Below are 26737 nucleotides of genomic sequence, written 5' to 3'. Positions count from 1 at the left end.
CTATAGGGTTAAATTATATGGCGCCCTGACCATCACACTCATGTGTGTCTTCCTTCTCCAAAACGTCTGAAGCACACAATGTCTCTGTATGCTATAGTGTCACAATTTCCCTTCATTAGACCTCAAACACTGTTCCAGCATGACAAAGCCCCTGTGCACAAAGCACAGCGCTCCATGAAGACACGGTTTGACAAAACTGTACTGGAGATCAGAAGACCTTCACAAAGCATTCGAGATTAATCTGAAGTATATCTGCCTTTGTAGTGGTTTGAAAACAGACTGTAGATTTGGAGAATTTTTTGAGCGAGGAAGCAAAATATTTTGGACACCGGTGATAAATTTGGAAGCTCCTACAAAAAATAGCAGGGATGAATACTAGATATTGTGGCAGTGTAATATTGTTAAGAGGTGATGATATTGTTATATTGCATAAGCCTAGATTAGACTTCAATATTTAACACAGAAAGCTGACATATTGATCTTTATCTGCCCTTCAATCACACACACCCAACCTATATAAATACACACTGACACATACGTGCATACACACCTACACCTATATATACACACAGACACATAAATAACAGCATCATGGGGTGTACGTGCTTGTGTCTCTGTACTGCTGTTCTCTAACCCCTCTTATTTGGACTACAGAGGAATGCAGACACGTCTGCCCCATCCTTTGACAGATGTCACACCGCCCCAAGAATAACATTTGTCCTCTACTATGAATGACCTTTAAAGTCCAAACTTAGCCAGCAGCACCTGCTTTACTGGGAACTTCAGCAAAAGCATAAGTAAACACAGTCACACCCACAAAACTTCATCTGAAACCAAGAGTTCTTTACACAAACATACAAGTTATGGAGTGTGGTTGCTGTACATTTGCTCGGAAGCCACGTTAACTTATATATAAGTATAAAACTGCAGCAACTAACCTACTCTGAGTAAAACGTGTAAGGATTAATTCTGTACGTTCGTCTAGTTCATGGAAAATCAGTGAGGGCTTGAATCTGTAGGAGAGATGATTTTATATGTACCTGTAATATTTATCCAGTCCTGGTAATGTCTGCCGATGAAGCGCCGTGTTTCTGCCTTCGACAAAAATCCTTAAACATCTCGTTCTCTGGTCGACTATAAAAAACATTTCGCCCAACAAGCATCTTTATTTTTGCTCGAGGTCGAATTGAACAATTTTTTTTTTTTAAACCAGAGGCTAAAAAATTGGACGTTCCTTCTGTTTTCAGCACATCACACTCCACAATGGTGGTTAATAGGCTACTAGTGGTAACATTTACATAGAAAATTCTACCTCGAAAAAAGTTTCTATCTTCAAAGTAAACGATGTGATGCCCAAAGCGCTTGTTCATGATCATCTAAAATTGAACGATGTTATCCTTAAGCACTAAAATTTTTAGATTCTCAACACGAAGGAAAAAACACAGGTCTCACACTGAAAGCTAACAGAGTCCTGACTCGTTTTATACCAGACCTGCAGCTAGAAAATAATTCATTTGTTTATACCAAGTCGATTTCCTTTCCACTGACAGCCTGGAACACCGGCGTACTGATATAAAGGGTTTACAGTGGCATGTTAATAGTTCATTTTTAACCGCACTGCACTTTTTCAGTGTTTCCACATCCTGAGAATATTATCCAACATTCATTCAAGCTCATTATTCTGTTTAGTAATAAATAGTTCCTGAGAGCCGGACCACACCCTTTGGTTTGCAAGCATTAAAGCAGCAGGTGGAGAGATTTGGAAGAAGAGAAGGGCAGCATGCGGCAGTGAACTGAAGTGCTTTGTGCACTCTGAAATCTAGAAACCAATCAGACTGGGTTGCATTTAAACTTTTATTTTAATAAAAGTTTAAATGCAAAATTTTATTTAGGAGAAAGTTGAGATTGTTCTATCTGTTGGTTGGTAAAAAAAAAAAAAAAAAATACATGTGGATAATGTGAGGAAAAAAACAATGGCTATGACAAAGGTGTCAGAACACAAAGAGCATCGCAGTTTCAGAGATGTTTTGGCAGCACAAGCAGGAACTACACGGTACATGACAGACCGTTTTAACGTCACGGCCGTTCGCCATGTAACGTTCCCTCGTCTGTAGCATTACATCATGCCTGTGGCACACACATTATATAGGAACATATAGAAGTGGTTAAAAATAACCAGAAAGCTGAAACCAGGATGACTAATACAGCAGAGACTGGAAAGCAGGAAGCAGCTCGTCGCCTAACTTGCAAGCTCTCTAAAAGGTAATGCTAATAAAACTCTGGAGGTTTGAGAAACAGAGACACGGAACGTGTTTGTGTGCACCGCTGTGTTCTTTCAAGCTCGGATCAGTGCACCAAAACTTGGAAAAAGACTGAGGCTAACCGAAATAGCACGACTATGTTTCCCACGTCAATAAAACTGCCATCCTGGGGGGCAACCGAGAACCAGCGCCTGCTCTTCAACTTTATCCACACAAACCCAAGTTAAACAAGAGCTTTTCACCTCTACAGCTCTCGTCATGCAAGTGCACACTAACCTGGATTCTCTAAAAAAAAAAAATAAAAAAAATAAAAAAAAAATTGGTGGTGACTTGTGAACCATTTCACCATCCTGTGCACCATCCACGGCACATCCCCCTTTAAACAGTAGTAACACACGACCATTGAGCACAAAGCCTGAGTGGGACATTTGCCAGATATTAAACACCGGGTGTGACGAATGCTCAGCCGTTCGCAAGTCACTTGGTCCCCTGGTGACAAACAGAAAGCATCCATGTGCTTTGCATATCTAACAGATCTCACTGACCTACTGTAGGACGTATCAAGCTGATTTGCATCAGATTTGTGTAGACTGACTCATGCCAGCCTCTAATAATGATTCCAATACAAGACCTAAGTCACCTAAGTCACCTAGCAAAGAAACCTGGAAAAGGATAAAATGAAGAACAGGAAGCTTTTTTACATACCGTTAAAACCTGCCTTCCATAATCATTAAAGTGTTTAAAAAATAAACAAAGGCATCACCAGTGAACGTTAAACCAAAGCTGATTTAGACATTAACGTGTGGATTGAGTTGTGAATTCCCAGACAAATCAATACGGCAGTGAAAAGACTACAAAGGGGCCAAGATTCTAACAATGGCTTTCTGTTGAGGCGAAGCAGCTACGTCTGAAAAGAGAGAAAATGAAGAGTCTGGATGCGAGACCAAACCTGGCAGCGGAGGGATCATGATTCAGAAGTTATTAAAGGTATGGGATTCATCCAGACTTAAAAGGTAACGAAAGGGACTTTCAGCTACCTCCGTCAGTGACGCTCAGCAAGAGTTTGAAGCCAAGGTGCAAAGTGGATTGAAAAGTGACTGCTTAGACTGAGGTATCTCTGCAGATCAGATATAGCGCTACTTAGCCAGCGCTTCAGACTGATGGTAGAAGGTCTGGACTCCATATCTGCTTCTGTTGGCCAAGAAGACGCTTGACTGACATGCAAAGCAACCAACCATAGTTCGTTTTTCTTTAGTGTCATGGTTAGGAGTATAAACATTTTAAGTCAACGTCCCAGCAAAAACAGACCTGCAAACACAGATTGTTCAAATTAAGGAAGTTGGGCAAATGAATGAGCCTATACTGTGTACTTTACAGTGGGTACATATAGTGGGTGGGATTAGTCAGAATTGCTTCCAGAGGAGCCGGAGGGTTTTATGTGGATTTACACTTAACTGTAAAAAAGATAAAACTCCATTAAAGTGAAAGAGCAAAAGAAAAAGCAAACAAACCAAAAAAAAAACCCTCACAGAACACGAGATTACACAACAAAAAGAATTTTCCAGCAGTCTTAGTGTAGTTGAGTGTAGACCTGAATAAAAAACTAACACAAGTTTTTAAAAAAAAAAAAAAAGTGAAGAACGTTAGCTTGTTCTTCCTGGAAGCCTGCCATCTTTATCCAGTCATATGTCATGAGGTTTAAGGCTGAGCTGTCACTATGGGGGTGAGGTGTGTGTGTGTGCGTGTGTGTGAGAGAGAGAGAGAGAGCGAGAGAGAGAGTGTGTGTGTGTGTGTGTGTGTGTGTGTGTGTGTGTGTGTGTGTGCTGATGGAGTTCTTTCTTTGCTGCCCTGCTTGACATGTGGGGCTGTTGTACAGCAGCAAAAAATACTGCAGGAAGGACCGTACGGCTGGGAATTTCCCACCGAGCCAGCAAGACAGCTGATCAGAGCACTGGAGCAAAGTACAACAAAGCACCTGAATTTCCTCCATCCACACAAGCCACAGGAGAGGAGAAGAGGAGGCTGAAGACAAGCAAAAATAATGTGGATGAACAGGGGAAAATAAAAGAGGCTAAACTAGATTTTGCTAGAAAAGATCTGTTTCATTTCAATAGAGCCAGGAAGGCCAGAAAGAAGTGGGGTTTAAATACACACAGACACACACACACACACACCTGGTCACAAAAAGGATGGATGAACACCAGGAGTGTGACACTGACCCTTTCACCAGGCTACACAGACTCTAATGAGGCTAATCATCATCATGGTAGGTTTTATCTGCAGGGTCAGCAGCCGACAACAACACAAAAGCCAGCACTCTCATGGAGGCCAGAACCCAGGACTCGGCAGTTCAACAGCTTATTGATCGCGGGCGCTCTGTCTGAATATGTATTTAGACGAGCTGAATGCCAAACCGTGTCACAATGGCGCTCAATAGCAAACATTGTACTCTTTATGTGGCCTTAAATACAAGAGGTTAGTGGCTTATGAAGTGTCCGTTAACAAGGAGTAAAAACAAAAAGGTGTCTAATAAAATGAGTGGATTAAAAAAAAGAGCATGTTGAACACACTTAACTAGCCACGTACAAATCTAGTCCTCAGGATGTTTTTGGTGTAAAAGAAATGAGATTCGTCACCTTGTGATGCAATAGAGTTCAGGTCACAAGACGTTCCTGGAAAAACACTCCACATCTGAGCCTGCTGTGTCTTGTCAAATTCATGAAGCAGTGATCTTCACATACGACATACGCACCGAGTTAGAGTGCTTTCACACACATTAGTCCATTTGCTGAGCAAATTGATTTTTCTGGTTTGTTTGCTGTGTGGTTTGGGTTCGTTCGAACGGGATATAATTAAATAAACTAAAAATGGAAATAGAGCTGAAACTGCTGAAACTTAAAACCTTTTTTATTAATGGGTCAGAAACAGAAAAAGTTAGAAACAAACAGGTAAACAAATCTGCCGTGTGTGCTGACCTCTCTTTATTGAATTAGTTCAATAATTCCATCATGCCACATTCACATCAGATCGATTGGATTGAATCGGTCGGAATCGCTCGGGTGCTTTCTATTTTACAGCATTTAGAAGACGTGCTTATCCAGACTTACATTTTGAATTCGTTTTTAAACAACAGCAGTTGAGGATTAAATGCCTTGCTCAGGGGCTGAGCAGTGGCAGCTTGGTGTACCTGGGATTCGAGCTCGGAACCTTTCGATCGGTAGTCTGACACCATAAACGCTAGGCGTCCACATCCCCTTTCCTTTGCAGAACAAACACTGCTGCATGTGGGGAAGTGCGCTTGGAGTACACTTGCTTTTTTGCAAGCTTCTGTTGGCTAATGATGAGAAATATCTGAGGGGCAATGGTGCTGCGATTAAAGACAGAGTAAGTCAGTGGAGTGGATCAGAGTGGAAGTTGTTAAACCTCAGCTCATACATTCTTCAGATTAAGGTCAGTATCATCCCTGATACAGATTCAAACCTTGAGGTTTTAAAATAAATGAGGATCCCTAAGCCATCAGCTAGAGATTCACACTGATACACGTAATTTAGCATTCTCTTTAGCAACATCCGAGACAAGAAAATGGCATGAAACCAAGTGAATTAGCATTTATCCAGCAGAAAAGCAGTAACGAACAACTGGAAATTATTCCAAAAAGACTGGAGAGAATTATATGGCAATAACATAACTCCTGATTTTAAAAGCTAGGCTATAAGTGGCTCTTGTCAAATGGGAGGTTTTAAGCAGGTAACCAGGAGCGAGCAAATCAATCACTTGAGCTAATGCACTATGTCTCCTGCCAGGAAGGTTGAAAAGGAAAGCAGTAGAGCAACGAGCAGACCGAGCTGATAAGCGCCCTGCCTGCCAGCTGTTTCTCTAAATGTTCCTAAAGACTGCTGAAGCCACACGAGCTTGAGAAGAAAACGCTGACCAATTTCTAGATTACTGTTATTTCATCAGACATGAACACAAAACATCCAGTCGATGTCGAGGCATAAACCTCTTCAAATTTTTGTGAACAAGTTTGGAGCATCACAGAGAGCAGAAATGAGTCTGATATGACTGTAGATGGAGCCACTTGGTGACTATCACATGATCATTGAACTGCCGTTGCGTCGGTCAGCTTTGTGCTCAGGCATTAGTGTTTATAATGAACCTTAGAAATCACGCTGACCTGTTAGTTCCTCAGAAGCTCTTGGTTGCACAATTCCACACAACTGTAGTAGAAAGGATTGTCATTATTGACATTAACATTATTTACTGTCCAGTGTCACCCAAATGAGGATGAGGTTCCCTTCTGAGTCTGGTTCCCATCAAGGTTTCTTCCTCTTATCATCTCAGGGAGATTTTCCTCACCGCCGTCACCTCCGGCTTGATGATTAAGGATAAACGCTACAGATAAATAGTCACTTAATTTGAAACTTTACAGTTTTTATTCTGTTTCTATGCTTCTGTAAAGCTGCTTTGAGACAATGTCAATTGTAAACAATGCTGTACAAGTAAACTGAATTAAATATCAGCATTTACTTACAGAATTACAGTTACAGGATTACAGTTAGTGTGTGTGTTGAAGTGTGCATGCATGTGAGAAAGAAAACGCACCCAGGGTATCAGATTGTGTCGGTAACATGAACTTTCACATTTCCTGTGTACTGCTCAAACTTTCCAGTAGTCATTTCAGTGGCAGATAATTTCACTTCTTTCTAGTAATGAATACTTATGAGATGAGGAAAGTGCCAAAAAAAGTGGCAGAAAAAGAAAGTGTTTTTTTTTTTTTTTTTTTTTATTATGCAGGAAAAGAAAAAAAAAAAAAGCATTTACCTACTAGATAAAACACAGAACAATGAGAAGATTTCACACATGTCGCTACTAACCTGGAGATTTGTATTGCCATGACAACCACTAAAATATATATATATATATATATATATACACACACACACACGTATGTGTGTGTATAAGAACAATCATGTGTCGAGGAGGTCACCTTTAGTGTGTTATATGAATCTGTACTTAAGATTATGCTAGAAAATGGAGGCAGTCTGTAGAACTTAATAATAAAAAGTTAATTAAAAAAACAACATTAAAGCATCTGATGTGAATTGATCTGTACAGATCTGACAGGAAAGAAAAAATATTCTAGAAAAAAAAGCATGTAAAGATTTTAGTGGCAGGAAAATATATTGAGATATGAAATTTAAGAAAATGCAAAAATATGAATGAAATAAATCAAATCCAACATTTTTTTTTTTTTGCCTAAGCAGAATGGTGTGGGAGTGTCACATCCCATAATGATTCACAACAGTCTCCTAGGCAACGCAATCAACTGTTGAAGTGCTAGAAAAGTGTGCAGGCGCTCGCTTGTACACCGGTGCTTTTGTTTATACACGCGAGTCATGAATGCTGCACGGCAGCGAGCGGCACGCGGCACAATCAGATGTGGTTTGCGTGCAATGTGCTGCTGCTGCTGCTGCTTCCAGCTTGCATGAAGAGGTACAATGATTACAGCAACGTGCATAACAAGCATGAATATCATGTCTGACTTAATGAAACGGTCATTACAGTGAAGCTCATTTTAATCTCAAATTGTAGTGAAATTTTATTATGCGACTGAAAATTGTTTATTTATTTTATTATTAGATGCAGATCTTGATCAACTGAATTGACGCTTTGGGAACAGTAGATGCAAGAGACTGTACTATTCCCAGAAGACAGACAGAATCAGGAAGCGCTGTACCACCCTGGCTGGCACAGGACTAAGCTATACACTACCGCTGCGGCACCAAGCCTGTGACACCACTTTCATTTCCTGTCACAGCAGATATATTTTCCAGCGGAGTGACGGACAGGCTGGACTTTTTCAAATCAGTTGACGGTGCTATTGGTGGCCGTTCTGAGAAGGGTTGGATTAACAGCATGCAGAAAGAGGAAGGAAAAAAGACAAGGGAAAAAGCTAGATTCTACAGCCCTCCCACAATCTCAGCAATGAGGCAAGAGCCTGCCAAGAGCTCTTCAGAGCACAATGCAACAAATAAAGTGCATAGGGGCTAAGAAAGGCTTTCGTCGTGCATTTCTTTCCCTTTTTCCTGCAGCTAGACAGCTTTTGTGCCGCAATCCGGTAGGAGGGCATAATGGCAGTGGCTTGGCATGGAAAATCTGCTTCAGAGCCATGATGGATGCCATTGTGCTGTAGCGTTCCCTCGCTGTACCCGATGCTCCGGCACAATAACCGCGCCAGCTCGACTGCCTGAGCCTTTCGCTTCCTTTCATTAAAGCCCCCGGTCTGAGCTGCTAATGAAGCCAGTGTGTAATTACACAGCCACTTGCCCACAGCTACATAGAAAAATCGCCAGGCTAATTCTCGTTTTCGAGCGTCTTGGCAGTGACAGATTTCGCCTACAAGTGAGAGTGTGAGAGAGAGAGAGAGAGAGATGATCATCTTAGCTTTGCAGTTAAAGTGAGCTAAAGGAGCATTACCTCATAGCAAAAAAGACTTTAATGACACTTTTCGGAGAGCAGGGTATTGGGAGCAATTTGGCAACCGGGACGCTGGCCCATTTCCAAGGTTTCTGAGCCGAGAGAGGATAGAAGAGGATAGGAGAGGATAGAAGAGGATAGGAGAGGAGAGGAGAGGAGAGAGGATATAAGAAGAGATGCAGATGCAAATGTGTCTTCAGGAGGCCTTGGTCAATAACACTACATGGTCTTAGTAGGGTGTGAGCGAAAGGGAACCGAAGTGAGCTGTTTGCCTTAAATAAGTCTGTTCGCTCGGCTGAGTTCGGGACAGCTGCTTCTCTAGATACCTAATGCTCTGCTGCCCGTTTATTTTAGGAGCGGATTCTCTTTTCTTTGTTTCTGCTGACGCTTCAGTTTCCACAGACAAGACACTTTGGATAAACGCAATACCCAACAGAGTGCTACATGGGTCTCTGAGGAACGGTCCAGTCAAACATATCCCAGGCCACATGGCTTCATATCCAGACGCTTTGGAGCAGGAAACAAACAGCGACAGCTGCTCGAGAGCCAGCAGTCTGAAAACGCCTACAGTCAGGCGGTGTGGGATTCGCATATGTGCTAAATTATAGCATCGAATGGTGTCCTTCAAGCCCAGTGCCTGACAGTTTCATCCCACATTCAGCCTTTCTGTAGGAGCAGCAGGTCCTTTTGGCTACACCACCTCATTCAGCCTCCACAGTGAATGGACTGGTGAGAAGAGAAAACTTGTGAGAGACAGCAAGACTATGACAGAACAGGAGTCGTGCTCGACAATGTCATTAAAAGGGCAGGGTGTTAAACTCCAGCAAGTCCCTCATGCTTTCCATAATGAAGGTCTGCAGGTCATCAAGTACATTCCCTTGGCTCGCAGCTCACCTCATAATTAAGTGCCTCTTCTACTCTGAAGAACGAGGCAGGGAGACCTAAGCCTCGTCTCAGGTGTGTAGACTCAGTGGAACGTGACATGCTGGCATGTGGTCAAGATGCTCTCCCTTTTGTGCTGATTAACTGCTTTATGTCGAGAACCAACCTTGACAACGGATGAAATGAAAAGTCCTCGCTAAAATGGTAGTCCGGGGAATAACCGGCATGGGAAAAAATAACAGAGTGAGGGATTCTTTAGCTTTTCGTAATGCTGCATAAAGTGTACTACTTTATTTTGGTTGCTTATGCGTGTGAAAGTGTAAAGGTGTTCATTTAAATAAATGACTAATTAATAAACCTGGGGGGAAAAAATGTAGTGGGAAAATCCAATCAATCAATGAATCAACCAACCAATCAGACAAGGCGTTACTTTAAGTAAACAAATAAATGAGAAAATTATACATGGACATCTGATCACTATATTACATCTGATCTTTATACCCATATGTTTTTTTTTATCAAAACTGGAAGCACAAACTTGTATTAAAAGTCTGTATGCTGTAGTGTTACAATTTCTCTTCACTGGACCTCAAACACTGTTCCATCATGACAATGAACCTGTACACAAAGCACAGATCTCCATGAAGACATGGTGTGAGAAGGTTGGAGTGAAGATCTCGAGTGTCCTGCACTGAGCCCTGACTCTGACTCAACCCCACTGAACACTGACTGAACCCCAGACCTCCTCACTCTTACACCATCAGTGTCTGATCTCACTAATGCTCTTGTAGCTGAATGAACACAAATCCACACAGACACTCCAACACTCCAAAGAGTGGAGCACATGGCTCTTCATACTTTTGACCACATGCTGGATAGTAAAGTGCTTAGAGCGTTTTGGATTTTTTTTTTTTTTGAACGCATTCTGTTCCATCACACATTTGATTGTAAAGCCACATTCTGACTGCCTTAGATGTGTTTAATACACGTAGAAAGCAAAGTGGAGGTTAAGCTAGTGTGAAAATGCCTTTAAAAGGTAAATATAAGCGCTGGATGTACTTCAGGTCATAATTGGAGTACTTGACCTGCAGGAAGATGTAAGGTCTTTTTTTTAAGCTTTACCCACACCAATATAGACTATACCCCGAAGCTCCAAGATTCACCATCAGCAATCAAGAGCAGCCCTCTGTGAGGCAGATAAGCTGTGGCACAAATTACTATGGAAGAGAATGTCGGCTTGATTAAGATGAAGTGTTTCCTATTCTCCTGCTGTTCATTCCCCTCGTACAGATCACAATCCGCAAGTGGTAAATTACACTGTTTAAGATCGAGATGACTCTGTATCGCTGCACTTAAATCCAACGGAAGAATCTTCAGGATGTTTTCCCGAACCTTGTTTTTTTCCTTCAGTCATCCAGGCATATTCAGGGGGATGAATCTGAGCCTGATTCAAGATCAGCATCTGTAGCTGCTGACACAGTCAACAAGCTGTCTAGGTGACTGAACACACTTATGATAAGCGCACATACAGCCTGTCAATCACCAGCAGACAGGAGACTGGAAGGCTGTAAGTGATGCTTAGGAAAGCTTATATATATCTCCCACACTACAGGATAAGCTTATTTTTATAGCGAATTACATTGGCTACAGATACGAAACGATACAAAAATCAGGGGAAAGACTTTTTTTCTTCAGCTTTTAAATTTTAAATGAAAGTTTGAAAAGATGTGCAAATAGGAAGCACACAGTCTCTCACTGTAGAGGGAAAACTATCACATTTGGTGTTTTTGTATGAAAAGAAAGTTATTTCCTCTTTATTAAAAAAAAAAAGTTTGGGGGGAAAAAAGTTAATCTTAGAACTTATTACAAACTCAAAGGCGTGGAGAAGTTACAAGCCCGTGAGAGCCTGGCGAGCAAGAGTCTCGGCTAATAGTTTAAAATGCAGAGGACAAACAGGTTCAACAACCAGAAATAAAACGCCTTATTCACTACAGGAAAACAAAAAGGTTCTCATTTAGTAAGACGAACCTCGATGCTGTAACACAAGCGCAAACCCCAACCATCTGCTGCACTATACACATCATCCAGAACTGAGCTCATGCCTCATCCTCATCATCCTCACTCAAAATTTATGCACTGAACAAGCCAAACTACTTTATTACATTACAAACGCTAGCTTTTTTTTTTTTAGCTTGGGCAGAAAAGAAATTTTTGGTGTGAAATTTGTGAAGATTTTTAAGGAAGATTTCGTGGCACCAAGGATAACAATGTGCTTGCATTAGTTATTCGTTTAATTAGTAATTAGTCGATTTTATTTTCATTAAGGCGACATGAGCGACGGGGACGAGATGTGGGCGTGTCCAGTGATGCAACAAACGTATAAAATAATATTGTACTTCATTCATCCCGAAGGAAATTCTGTTAACCAGAGATGTCTTTAAGAGTTCACAAGAGAAATAAATATAAGTGAAATATACTAAATATACAAAGTGAATAAAAAAGGTGCTTAAGAATGAAGATATTGCATTTTCTTTTTTTTCTTTGATAAACGAATTGCAGTTTATCACAATCACCAAATCCGACCATCCAGAATGTTTCATTTTATTGTTAGTTGCGACCCTCATGGCTAAACGTTATTACTATGGCAACCAGCGGTAGGAACACCATAGTACAGCAGGAGGCTAGCAATGCTAAAATCACTGTACGTGTAAACATAGCATTACTATTAAGTTGCCCTGAACATCTGAAATACTTTACTGAAACCCTTCATTGTTCGAAGAGCGAATATGAAATGTGTTTAAATTTCAAAGAAGCAAATGTACATGCATGTCGAGGTTAATAAGCCACGCCTCCACACCAATATTCACATCTGTAAACCTTGCTTCTTTTTTTCTAGCTTTGTGAGCGCTTGAAAAATAATAGAAATTTAATCCATTAAGAAAAATATTCATTATAGTGAGTGACATTATAGTGACGTGACATACGGCTAAGTATGGTGAAGAATTTGTTGTCTGTGTTTAACCCATCCAAAGTGCACACACACACACACACCGTGAACACACACCCGGTGCAGTGGGCAGCCATTTATGATGCGGTGCCCGGGGAGTAGTTGGGGGTTCGGTGCCTTGCTCAAGGCACCTCAGTAATGTCCGGCCCGAGACTCGAACCCATGACCTTAGGGTTAGGAGTCAGACTCTCTAACCATTAGGCCACGACTTCCCCACACATATGCAAATTAATTTCATACTACAAGCTCAAAACAGTGAAATAATTTTAATAATAATTAAAAAAAAATAATAAGATTCAGAGATTTGTTTTGGTCATATTTACTGAACCACAGAGTGCGTTTAATTTTTTCAGTGCTACGTTTCCTGGCAACTGAAACGAGGGACCGGACAATCACCCCGGAGCTCTTATTTGCTGGACTAGCTAATGAATTTATGATTTGTACAACCCTAGGACACGCTCACGACGCTCATGAGACGACCCACACAACCTGTATTCATCAAGCCATGTTTCCACAACAAACACTAGTGACATTGACACACTAGTTTTGACACAGAATACATGTGACATGTGTTCTGTGATTTGAGTTACATGGTAGTTACAGATGACCTTGTGAGGCTCAGAGTTTTAAAAGTCATAACGAGAATCAGAAAAAAAACTGTTCTTAAAACACTGAGGTTAATGTAACTTAATGATGGCTGGATTTGCAGATTCATTATTGCACCTCTGCTTAATTAACCATTAACCGTCTCTCGTTTGCAGAGGCGACTCGTCTAATAGGGTCAGTAAACCATTAAACGAGCTCGAAGACATGTTTCAGAGTCCAATGGTGAGCTGAGGGGGAAAAAAATAAAGGAAAGCTGGACTTTTTATCTGCTCTAAACTGCTCTTTAGAGAATCCAGAGATTTCTCCAAACTCATAGCCTTCATTAAATCCGGCTGAGTAGAGAAGACATTAACAGAAGTTCAACTCAACAATCCCGAGTCCTAAATTCCGTACACCGGATTGTAAGAGTGGACACGCTGTAAAAAAATTCTGCAAGTATAAATGAATAAAAACACAGCTGTTGAATAATTCAGCTGCTTTGCTGCCAGGGTTCCACATCACTGGCTACATTTAAAGCAGCTCTAGCACTTGGCCAAACAAGAAGCACCGGGGAAGCAAACTACTGGAGCGCAGCGGATTCCTGTGGAGAGGCTGAGGGACTGAGAGCGACAAGAAGACCGTTCGCACCCAGGATTTAAACAGTCGGAAAGTAGTAAGAAGGTCAGGGAGAAATAAAATCACCGAAAAATAGTAATAATAAAATTAATTGATTCAAATAATTGAAGCTCTCAAGTAATTAAAAATTGAATGATTATCTAATTAAAAAGAACAGAGATGCAAAAAGAACGGAGAAAATTCAACATGGACGCCTTAACGTGTTATCTTTGCCTTGTCAGAGCACTTAAAGCTCATAAAGCGCTACTTTAAGTGCAGTTTCACAGTTACAGGTCAGAGTGGACTGAAATGGATGCACAGCAACAACAGCAGAAAACAACAGGTAGCCAAGCCACAAGGTAGTCACCAGACAACGGCGTGTAGCGTTAGCAAGATGTTAGCCAGCTAGTGCTAGCGATGTTTAACGAGATGTAACCAAATTTCTGGGACAACAGACAGAGAGACACAAAGAGACACACAGACAGACAGAGAGGCACAGACAGAGGCACACGCACACAGACAGAGGCACAGACAGAGACGTGAGCACACAGACAGAGGCACGCACACACAGAGGCACAGACAGAGATGCACGCACAAAGACAGACAGAGAGGCACATACAGAGGCACAGACAGAGACACGCATACAGACAGACAGAGGCACAGACAGAGACACGCACACATAGACAGAGGCACAGACAGAGGCACGCACACACAGAGAGGCACAGACAGAGACACGCGTACACAGACAGAGGCACAGACAGAGACACGCACACACAGACAGAGGCACAGACAGAGGCACGCACACACAGAGGCACAGACAGAGACACGCGTACACAGACAGAGGCACAGAGAGACGCGCACACAGACAGAGGCACGCGCACACAGACAGAGACGCGCGCACTGACAGAGGCACAGAGAGACACGCGCACAGACAGAGGCACGCGCGCACAGACAGAGGCACGCGCGCACAGACAGAGACGCGCGCACAGACAGAGACGCGCGCACAGACAGAGACGCGCGCACTGACAGAGACGCGCACACTGACAGAGACGCGCACACTGACAGAGACGCGCACACTGACAGAGACGCGCACACTGACAGAGACGCGCACACTGACAGAGACGCGCACACTGACAGAGACGCGCACACTGACAGAGACGCGCACACTGACAGAGACGCGCACACTGACAGAGACGCGCACACTGACAGAGACGCGCACACTGACAGAGGCACGCTCACACAGACAGAGGCACGCTCACACAGACAGAGGCACGCTCGCACTGACAGAGGCACGCTCGCACTGACAGAGGCACGCGCGCACTGACAGAGACGCGCGCACTGACAGAGACGCGCGCACTGACAGAGACGCGCGCACTGACAGAGACGCGCGCACTGACAGAGACGCGCGCACTGACAGAGACGCGCGCACTGACAGAGACGCGCGCACTGACAGAGACGCGCGCACTGACAGAGACGCGCGCACTGACAGAGACGCGCGCACTGACAGAGACGCGCGCACTGACAGAGACGCGCGCACTCACAGAGACGCGCACACTGACAGAGACGCGCACACTGACAGAGACGCGCACACTGACAGAGACGCGCGCACTGACAGAGACACAGTTCACCAGACATGTATGATCACCATCCTCATCCTATAGAAAATGTAGAAGCAGATGAAACAGTGAGATTTACTTTTTATCTAACTCAGAGGAAGAGTGGGCTGAATCTGATAGGAACTCAAAGACAAGAACTGCAGAAATGAACATAAAAGACAAGACAACAGCAATATTCAGAAGGGCATGTGATTTTTCAAAATGGGTGCAGATTTTCCACAGATTTGGGCTAAGACGTGTCGTGTGATATCACAACACGCCTGCAGCCTTCTTCTATTCCCGTGTCGATCAGGAGTACAGCTCTCATAGAAAGTCATAATCTTCACCTGCAGGAGTTTAAAAGAAGAATCCTGTCCAAAGTCAAGTAGTTTTCTGGGAAAAACAAACTAAAACAAAAAACCTACATGTTGCAGTGCAAATGTTGAAAAAGGCAGCTGCAAAATTAAGCATTATTGCCTGTTACTTTAACAAAAAAACAACTCACACTCCTAGAGGAACTGATTAGGAAAGAAATTCCACATGTCTATTTTTTTGAGTGAGAAAAACAAACCTGGTACTAAGCAACTTCAGATCTATCTGCAACCGAGCAAATCTTCCTCGGTGTGTGCAGAGGTGCTAAAAACATGGCTGTAAAACTTACCTGTGCTCAAAACTTATTTGTTCAAACCATAAAATCAGAGCAAAGGTCAACATCAAGGTCTCGTAGGCTAGATACAAAAACAGCCAGTCTAATATACAGAACGGTGTGCCAAGTCGTTTAACGTCATATCGGCTAATTCTGAAACACAAGCCATGTGACCTCTAAAGTGAAAGGTCACACAAACTCATACCCGATATGAAGGAATCACAAAAAAAAAAAAAAATTCACTCTTTCAGTAACCAAGGTATGGAAGTATATTCCCATTTAGCCAAGTGGACACCAATAAACAGTCACAGTAACTCTTATCTGAGAAGGACGTAAAATACAAGGCAAGGCAACTACAAAGCCAACCTAAAAGGACCGACAAATCTTAAAACTCAATCTCAAACCATTTCCAGTATTTGTGAAAACTGATTTCCTAGATGAAGAACATCATGTAAACACTTTTCTCTCTTAACTGATTATGTGCATTATTTTGGGAAAAGAAAGACCCTTTTCAGCCAGAATACTATCCTTGCTATCCATCCATCTGTTCTCAGAGGAACCAGGGCCAAGTTGGCAGTCTTAAGCCCTTTCTGCCCCCAGCTGCCCTCTATATTCCCAACAACTACTTCAACGTGTTCTAAGGGAGCTGGGTCAAGATTTGTGAGGGGGAAAAAATATGAAATCTGACTGGGGTCCATTATACAACCACCACCACCCAGACTTACAAAAAAAAAACAAAAACCTCCAAACAGCCAGACACTAAAGCAGTAAATGGGGATCAGTGGAATTGCCATTAAGGGTTCAAAAGTAAAGAGATATCAGAATTTAGTCTCTGGCTGGGAGATAAGTAAAAGAAGCTCTGAAGGGTATGTGGGAAATTCGGGCAGGAGGGGAGGGCTGTAATAGCTTCTCTTTGAGCTTTGAAAGACGAGGTGGGTGCTGGGATTGAGAAACAAGAGGGGGGCATGGTGTCAACAAGGCACAGGCTCCTAAAGAATCTGAGCAAACTTTGGCACAAAGGAGCCCCTCGGTGCCTGGGGAATAAAGAAAGAACGGTAAAGAGAAAGAGAGAGAGCGTGAGAGAGAGAGAGAGAGAGAGAGAGAGAGAGAGAGAGAGAGATATTTCACTGGAGAGGAAGTCAAATCAAGTCATAAAATAACTCAAGCCATTAGGTTAGCTAGCACTAAAACAAAATGCTCTTTTTAAGAGAGAACCCCCTCTCCAGCTTACACAAATATACACTCACATACTTCACTCAATAATACTTCCAAACTCGCTGTAATTACATGGACCTGGGTGTGAAGAACAATAACTGCCTTTCATTTGAAACAAAAATAATCCGGCAATACAATGACTTTATTCTGCTTGCAATATCAGCGATAATAGCAATAGGCAGGTGAGTAATCTTAGCAAAGTGGTGAAATGGACACCATTTATTTAAAAATAAAACAAACAAAAAAAAAATTCCCCTCAGGCTGTTTATACCCGGCATGAGACAGACGTGAAGTCTTGTTCCTGCTGATACTGGTCCACATGCAAAGGTAGACCATGCCCCTATCCATGAGTCAGGTAATGAGTTGAGGGCCATCTAGCAAGTGTGAGAAAGGCACACACACACACACACACACACACACACCCCTTAAACATAGAGTACAATCATGCGTGGCTCATTGAAAGTCGATCCCAACCAACTAAAGCCAATCACCAAAACCAAACAAAAAGCTCACTGAGAGCTGTTTACTTTCGACGTCCTATATCTCTCAACCCTCATAATCCCCCAAATCCGTCCAACACTAAGCACCTCTTAAGAAAAAAAGGGCATGTACAGCTCCTTGATATCAGCAATGACAAAGCTTAAGTTTAGATGAACAATCTTAGTTTAGATGGATTTTCCAAGATCCTGTTTACAATGTATAAGAATCTGAATCTGAACATAAAGTTCAGCTGGGGGATGAAACTTACGCTAGCTTGATGTTACAGGAACAAGTCGTCTGGATATTATTAAATGTATTAAATGGTTTGTAGAAGGAATATAGGAGGTCTCCTTTATATCCTTCAACACTTGTTGACTCATGCCATGTTTACGGTTCCCAAATAAGGCTAGCAAAGCTAGATAAATAAACACTCAGCGTCCTGGGCTTTTGAAAGTATCACCTCAGAGGTGTAATGAGAACTGTAATTTATAATTACAATAAATCTGCATTGAATGCAGATGCAGTGGAGTTCAAATCTGTAGAGAGCATGCTGGTCATGTGATCGTGTTCTTTACTGGAGAGCTGTCGAGATCTGAACATGCAAAGTGTGATAATTGCTGATGTCAAAAGCCCACGTACATCATACAGTTACATGACCATGTTAAAATAACTTCTGTAGCTTTCATGACACAAAAAGCTGCGGAAATCTGACAGTTTAGCCGGATTTGGAGCTCTGTTTCTGCTCGTTATGTTTCAGCTGGTCATTTAAAGTCTTGAAATCTAAATGCTTTGGAGATTCTTTTAAACTTATTTGTTTATACTGTTTACAATTTATAATATAAACCTATTTGTTATGCAATTACATTTACACAAAAGAAAATTGTTTTGCATTGAATAAAATAATAAATAAAAATCATAATCCTTAATAATAATAAAATAAAAATAATTCTTCCATTACAACCCACTATTCTGTAAATCAAATCAAATAAAAATTGTGAAGCCAGCAATCGAGTATAGAATTGAATCAAGACTGGATTTGATCATTAAATACTCTATTATCTCAGTTTACCTCAGTAAACACTTTCCCATCTTGACACGAGTTGTTTTAGAAACAGCGTTTCGGTGAGCTCAGTGGTCCCTCTTAACACACGCCTTTCAAGTAACGTGGAACAAACAATTTCCACACAAATGTCCTCACAAGTCCTTTGATCTCAAAGACACAGCAAGAAAACTCTCGTCTCAGAAGAGTCCTCAACTGGAAGCCAATCAACAGTCTGGCATTGTAAAGGACTTTTCAAAGGGAAAAGCCAATTGCCTGTCTGCCTTTTGCTTCAGAATGACTTTTAAGCACTTTATATTCCACATATGTGGTGATGAAGGACAGGCCAGGACAACAGAAAGGAACTTTCTTAATCTAAACTCAAGCCTAACAGTGGATCGGGATCAGATCTGCTGGCTGGCAGGCAGGCAGGCAGGCAGTTAGCCAGCGACAGACATGGCTGTAGATCCCAAAAGTCTGGACCTCACCAGGGGGATTATTTTAACCTCAAGCTGTCACATTTAAAAATCACAGCATTTTGCCTGATGCACTGATCCAGAGCGACGTACATTTTGTACAACTGAGCAGTTTGTGAGTAGTTTGAGTTAAAGGTCTTGCTCAAGGGCCAAGCTAGAAGCAGCCCAACACTCTCAGTCACTGCTGAATCTTTGTTTAAGGTTTTCTCCTCTATAGCTCAAGCGTTGCTGGCTCTGAATGCATGTTTTGGAACTGGTCTGATTTGTACAAATCTCTTTCACAGAGAGATACAGACTCTTATTGAAGACTCTTACTCATTGGCAGGGTGAGGCTTATTATACACTACACACATGGACCTTAGTTGAACTGTGAACTCTGAATCATAAAGACAAGGCAGTGTGCTTGGATGTTAAATTCAGAGCTTATTGCTTACCTTATTTCTTCTTGTATACCTTATTACCTTATAATGTCATTCACTCACGACTGAGCTTTGTGTAAAATGTGTGTGTGTGTGTGCATTTTTACAAAAACACATATCTGAATTCTCCAGTCAAGTCAATTCTATTATACTAAAGATAATTCTACACTGAATAAACTGTGTACTTAACATTTTAATTGTGTACTTTAAACATTGAAATAGGATTGGGTGAGGTTTTATCTGTTTTCTTGGCAAGAAGGAGAGAAGAAAGAAAAGGAGGATTAGGACAAACTGAAAGAAAAAAAAAGACAAACAAAACAAACTTAAAAATGAACTGCTGGTAAATTCCACCGTCAGGAGTGTGGTATATTAAATATTGAAGTGCGTCACATTTATTCTACGTTGTGATCCTGGTTACAACATTTTACTGATAAGCGTTAAGTGATAACTGGTAGGCGGTGCTTACATCAAGCATCCAGAAGTTACAGGTTAAATCTGATGGGATTAAGGAAATAAAATGGGGGATAAATTTGTAAAACATTTCTGCAGACACGTGAGCACTTTGAGTTAGGGATTTGATCCTCGCCATTTTTGCCTGATGGGAATGTCAATACCATAATCCCCTGGATGTGGGTAAACAGGACAGAGAGAAACATCACAACGAAGACTAGCGTTCACTCGCACATATGTGCATAAAAACCCCAGACACACAAGAAATATGGGTGTAAGTATGCAACATAAGATATCTAGTGTATGCAACAATCTTTTCTTAGGCAGAGTTTGTTATTGAAGCCATTTCAAGCTCGCTGTGTCTCTCTCTCTCTCTGCCTGTCTCACGCTCTCTGCCTGTCTCACGCTCTCTGCCTGTCTCACGCTCTCTCTCAAACAATTAAAAAGATCCACTGATTAAGATAAGGCAGTCACACCACATTATACACAGAAATATATAATCAACCATCAGTAATTAAGCAGAACACTATTCGGGCTAATTAGCTCCTCCACATTAGCATTTTGCTTACACACACACACACAAACACGATTTATTAATGCAATAACAATATAAAAACAAATAACAGAAGCAGCAGGGAATCCGGTCTCCGAGACTTGCAAACTGAATCTTCACAAAATTCTCACCGACATTCTTGTTAATCTCAGTTTAATCCACACCGTCTTTAAAACACAAGGAACCATTCAGTGCTTTTATTTAATTCATGATTAAAAGGCTGGCATGAAATGGGTAGAAGATTATATATATATATATATATATATATATATATATATATATATATATAAAAATAAAAAAAAAACAACAACAACACACACACACACCTATGTGTTCGCTACAGGGCAAGAAAAAGATGCCAGGTCTGGAAGGTAAAGAATGTGGAATAGAGAGTAGGGTAGAGAGCTCGCCTCCAAATAATTCCTGCAAATTAACATCAAACATGGCCACGGGCAACTGATCGACTCAAAAACTTTCCCTTTCTCGCTACAAGATGATCTGAAGGAATTTGAACTCAACCTGTCAAAAGTGGCTGACGTGACAAAACATGATGGAAATTTGCTATAAAAAGTCAGAGGGTTGGTGCGGGGTGTGGGGGGTGTTGGTGGGTTCAGGGTGCCGAGGCAGAAGACGAACCTGACGAACTGACCGTTGTCCTTGAACTGACGTAAACACAAACGTACTGTAGAGCCAACAGAGGAGAACAACTCCGGGTTAAATATTAACCGGCCTTTTCGAATTCTTTTTCCTGGACCTCGACGCTACAGATATTATCCGTCCACACTCACGTCTGCACGCTGACTCATTTTCCAGGAAAAACGAGTTGTCGAATTTAAGAAAATGGTTTCAAGAAAAAGATTGAACAGCAGCCAGATGGAATATCCAGCATGGAGGAGAGATTTATAATCATTTCCTCCATCTGTATATGATCAATTTGACAACATCCACAAATCCCAGTGAGATGGAGCGGATTTCAGGGCTTTCCCAGCTGAGGCACTGACCAGCATGAGCCTTTGAAAAGATCTGAATGATTCCATTGTTTACTAATGCATGGCACTGGAGACCTATTGCAGCTCGGTAAATGAAGGAATTTCAAGTCTACGGCACCAAATTTCTTCTAAATGTTCGGTAGAAACACAGCTGGACTACGGATACATCAAAACCAGAAGGCAGAGGATGCTTCGAATCGTACCTAGTAATAGTGATCCACAAAGTCTGGCTGAGGGAGCGGAAGCTTAAATCTGGCCAGGAAAAAAGTCTGAGACTGATAAGAAGTCTCACAAAAAAAGGCTAATCAGTTCCTCCGGGATTTTTATATTTTGATATATTTGCTGAAATTAACACAAATTCAAGCAAACTCTAGGATATTTGGACTTTTCGTTTCACGTTTGCCACAAATGAGCACAGCTTTCACAGACAGTAATGTAGTAGATGTTTAAAAGAGTAGTCCTGAGCTTACAAGTTCACAAAGTCAAGTTGCTTCCTGCCAAAAAAAAGGACAAAAACACTAAGATGCGTCACAAATTTTGCCAAAAGATGCAGCAAAAAAAGCAAGTATTTGTGGCAGCGACAATGACAAAATCATGGAGAGGCTGTATAACAGTCAGCTGTGATTTAGGTCTTGGCTGAAGTATGAAGCAGCAGCAACACCAAGCTGGATTCACCAGTGCAGCTACAAGTGACATAAAACATACCTCATTAAACTAGAGGCTATTTGTAGCAGTGGGCAGAAAACTGGATGCTGGAGGAAAACTGGTCAAAATGTTCCAGCTTTCACTGATTACAAAGGCATCTTCCTGAACATTGTAAAGATGGAGCCCATTGTCTGGTGCCAGACATCTCTTTGTACTCCTACTGTGTAATAGCTTAAAGGCACACCAGGTATCTGCTATTCTATTATCTCTGTCGTATCCTTAACTTCTGTCTTAGGCTGCTGGAGGATTCACAGAGTAAGAATTTCACTGTATGGTGTAACACACTGTTTACTGTACACAGGACAGTAAACACTGTATGGTGTAACACTGTTTACTGTACACAGGACAGTAAACTCTGTATGGTGTAACACACTGTTTACTGTACACAGGACAGTAAACACTGTATGGTGTAACACACTTTACTGTACATAGGACAGTAAACACTGTATGGTGTAACACACTGTTTACTGTACACAGGACAGTAAACACACTGTTTACTGTACACAGGACAGTAAACTCTGTATGGTGTAACACACTGTTTACTGTACATAGGACAGTAAACACTGTATGGTGTAACACTGTTTACTGTACACAGGACAGTAAACACTATGGTGTAACACACTGTTTACTGTACACAGGACAGTAAACACTATGGTGTAACACACTGTTTACTGTACACAGGACAGTAAACACTGTATGGTGTAACACACTGTTTACTGTACACAGGACAGTAAACACTATGGTGTAACACACTGTTTCCTGTACACAGGACAGTAAACACTGTATGGTGTAACACACTGTTTCCTGTACACAGGACAGTAAACACTGTATGGTGTAACACACTGTTTACTGTACACAGGACAGTAAACACTATGGTGTAACACACTGTTTCCTGTACACAGGACAGTAAACACTGTATGGTGTAACACACTGTTTCCTGTACACAGGACAGTAAACACTGTATGGTGTAACACACTGTTTACTGTACACAGGACAGTAAACACTATGGTGTAACACACTGTTTACTGTACACAGGACAGTAAACACTATGGTGTAACACACTGTTTACTGTACACAGGACAGTAAACTCTGTATGGTGTAACACACTGTTTACTGTACACTGGACAGTAAACACACTGTTTACTGTACACAGGACAGTAAACACTGTATGGTGTAACACACTGTTTACTGTACACAGGACAGTAAACACTATGGTGTAACACACTGTTTACTGTACACAGGACAGTAAACACTATGGTGTAACACACTGTTTACTGTACACAGGACAGTAAACTCTGTATGGTGTAACACACTGTTTACTGTACACTGGACAGTAAACACACTGTTTACTGTACACAGGACAGTAAACACTGTATGGTGTAACACACTGTTTACTGTACACAGGACAGTAAACACTATGGTGTAACACACTGTTTACTGTACACAGGACAGTAAACACTATGGTGTAACACACTGTTTACTGTACACAGGACAGTAAACTCTGTATGGTGTAACACACTGTTTACTGTACACTGGACAGTAAACACACTGTTTACTGTACACAGGACAGTAAACACTGTATGGTGTAACACACTGTTTACTGTACACAGGACAGTAAACACTATGGTGTAACACACTGTTTACTGTACACAGGACAGTAAACACTATGGTGTAACACACTGTTTACTGTACACAGGACAGTAAACTCTGTATGGTGTAACACACTGTTTACTGTACACTGGACAGTAAACACACTGTTTACTGTACACAGGACAGTAAACTCTGTATGGTGTAACACACTGTTTACTGTACACAGGACAGTAAACACTATGGTGTAACACACTGTTTACTGTACACAGGACAGTAAACACTATGGTGTAACACACTGTTTACTGTACACAGGACAGTAAACACTGTATGGTGTAACACACTGTTTACTGTACACAGGACAGTAAACACTGTATGGTGTAACACACTGTTTACTGTACACAGGACAGTAAACACTATGGTGTAACACACTGTTTACTGTACACAGGACAGTAAACACTATGGTGTAACACACTGTTTACTGTACACAGGACAGTAAACACTGTATGGTGTAACACACTGTTTACTGTACACAGGACAGTAAACTCAAAGTGAAGAACACTGAGGAATTAGAGCCTAGACTTCCACACAAGAAAAGGGTTAGCAGCTCCAATCACCTGAAATCCCAGCTAATGGCTGAGGGGTTAACTGATAGCACGTGGGTTTATATTTAAATGCCGTCAGATAATAGAGGAAAACACACACACATACATATACTGTACATATACACACACACATACACACACACATACATATACTGTACATACACACACATACACACACACATACCCTTAATTAGCTAATTTAATCAACTCCACCGCTTCTTTTCTTACCAGACACCCACAAAAAAGCAGCAATAAAAAATGCTAAACCATAATCATACGCTGCACTTCTGCTTGGATCAGCTTGCTCATGATCCCTCCAGCTACAACCACCCCACCCCCCCGCCCAATTCCACACAAAACACACACCCCAATTACCATCAGCGCAGTGTGTCCTGCTGAGCAGCACCTCTGCAGTGCCATGGGAGGTAAGGGTTTGATGCCAAAAATATCCCTGCACATTAGAGCCATGGCTAAGCACGAGTGGGAGGATGAGCAGCAACCTGGACCAGGTGCAAACACACACTCGGTATGGAGAGAGAGCTGCAGAGCATGAAGCTGGTGATGAACTCAGTACAAATGTAAAAGATGGTCAAAATTCAATGACCATTAACAAGACTGGGTAAGCAGTTAACACACACACACACACACACACTCTGACAGACACACATACACTCTCTCTCTCTGACGGACACACTCTCTCTCTCTCTGACACACACTCTTTCTCTCTCTCTTTCTCAGACACACACTCTCTCTCTCTCTCTCTCTCTCTCTCAGACACACACTCTTTCTCTCTCTCTCTGGCACACACTCTTTCTCTCTCTCTGACTCTCTCTCTCTCTCTGAGACACACACTCTCTCTCTCTCTCTCTCTCTGACACACACTCTTTCTCTCTCTCTCTCTCTGAAATACACACTCTCTCTCTCGACACACACACACACTCTCTGACACACACACTCTCTCACTCTCTCTCTGAAACACACATACACACACACTTTCTCTCTGACACACACACACTCTCTCTCTCTCTCTGACACACACACTCTCTCTCTCTGACACACACACACTCGCTCTCTCTGACACACACACACTCTCTCTCTCTGACACACACACACTCGCTCTCTCTGACACACACACACACTCGCTCTCTCTGACACACACACACTCGCTCTCTCTGACACACACACACACACTCGCTCTCTCTAACACACACACACACACACACTCTCTCTCTCTCTGACACACACACACACTCTCTCTCTGACACACACACACACTCTCTCTCTGACACACACACACACTCTCTCTCTGACACACACACACTCTCTCTCTCTGACACACACACACTCTCTCTCTGACACACACACACTCTCTGACACACACACACTCTCTCTCTGACACACACACACTCTCTCTGACACACACACACTCTCTCTGACACACACACACTCTCTCTGACACACACACACTCTCTCTGACACACACACTCTCTCTCTCTGACACACACACACTCGCTCTCTCTGACACACACACACTCGCTCTCTCTGACACACACACACTCGCTCTCTCTGACACACACACACACTCGCTCTCTCTGACACACACACACACTCGCTCTCTCTGACACACACACACACTCTCTCTCTCTAACACACACACACACACACACTCTCTCTCTCTGACACACACACACACACACACACTCTCTCTCTGACACACACACACACTCTCTCTGACACACACACACTCTCTCTCTGACACACACACACTCTCTCTCTGACACACACACACTCTCTCTCTGACACACACACACTCTCTCTCTGACACACACACACTCTCTCTCTGACACACACACACTCTCTCTCTGACACACACACACTCTCTCTCTGACACACACACACTCTCTCTCTGACACACACACACTCTCTCTCTGACACACACACACTCTCTCTCTGACACACACACACACTCTCTCTCTGACACACACACACTCTCTCTCTGACACACACACACTCTCTCTCTGACACACACACACTCTCTCTCTGACACACACACACTCTCTCTCTCTGACACACACACTCTCTCTCTGACACACACACACTCTCTCTCTGACACACACACACTCTCTCTCTGACACACACACACTCTCTCTC

General features: G+C 42.1%; 1 protein-coding gene across 1 annotated transcript in view; it reads right to left on the bottom strand.

The window, feature by feature from the left end:
* ext1b (exostosin glycosyltransferase 1b) overlaps positions 1-26737 on the bottom strand; it is an 88494-nt gene that overhangs the window by 59129 nt on the left and 2628 nt on the right. The gene's annotated exons all lie outside the window — the stretch shown is intronic.

The sequence above is a fragment of the Tachysurus vachellii genome, chromosome 21 (genome assembly GCF_030014155.1).
Source record: "Tachysurus vachellii isolate PV-2020 chromosome 21, HZAU_Pvac_v1, whole genome shotgun sequence".
Classification (NCBI taxonomy): Eukaryota; Metazoa; Chordata; class Actinopteri; order Siluriformes; family Bagridae; genus Tachysurus; species Tachysurus vachellii.
Note: the sequence above shows the minus strand (reverse complement) of the source record. Positions and strands in the feature narration are given on the sequence as shown.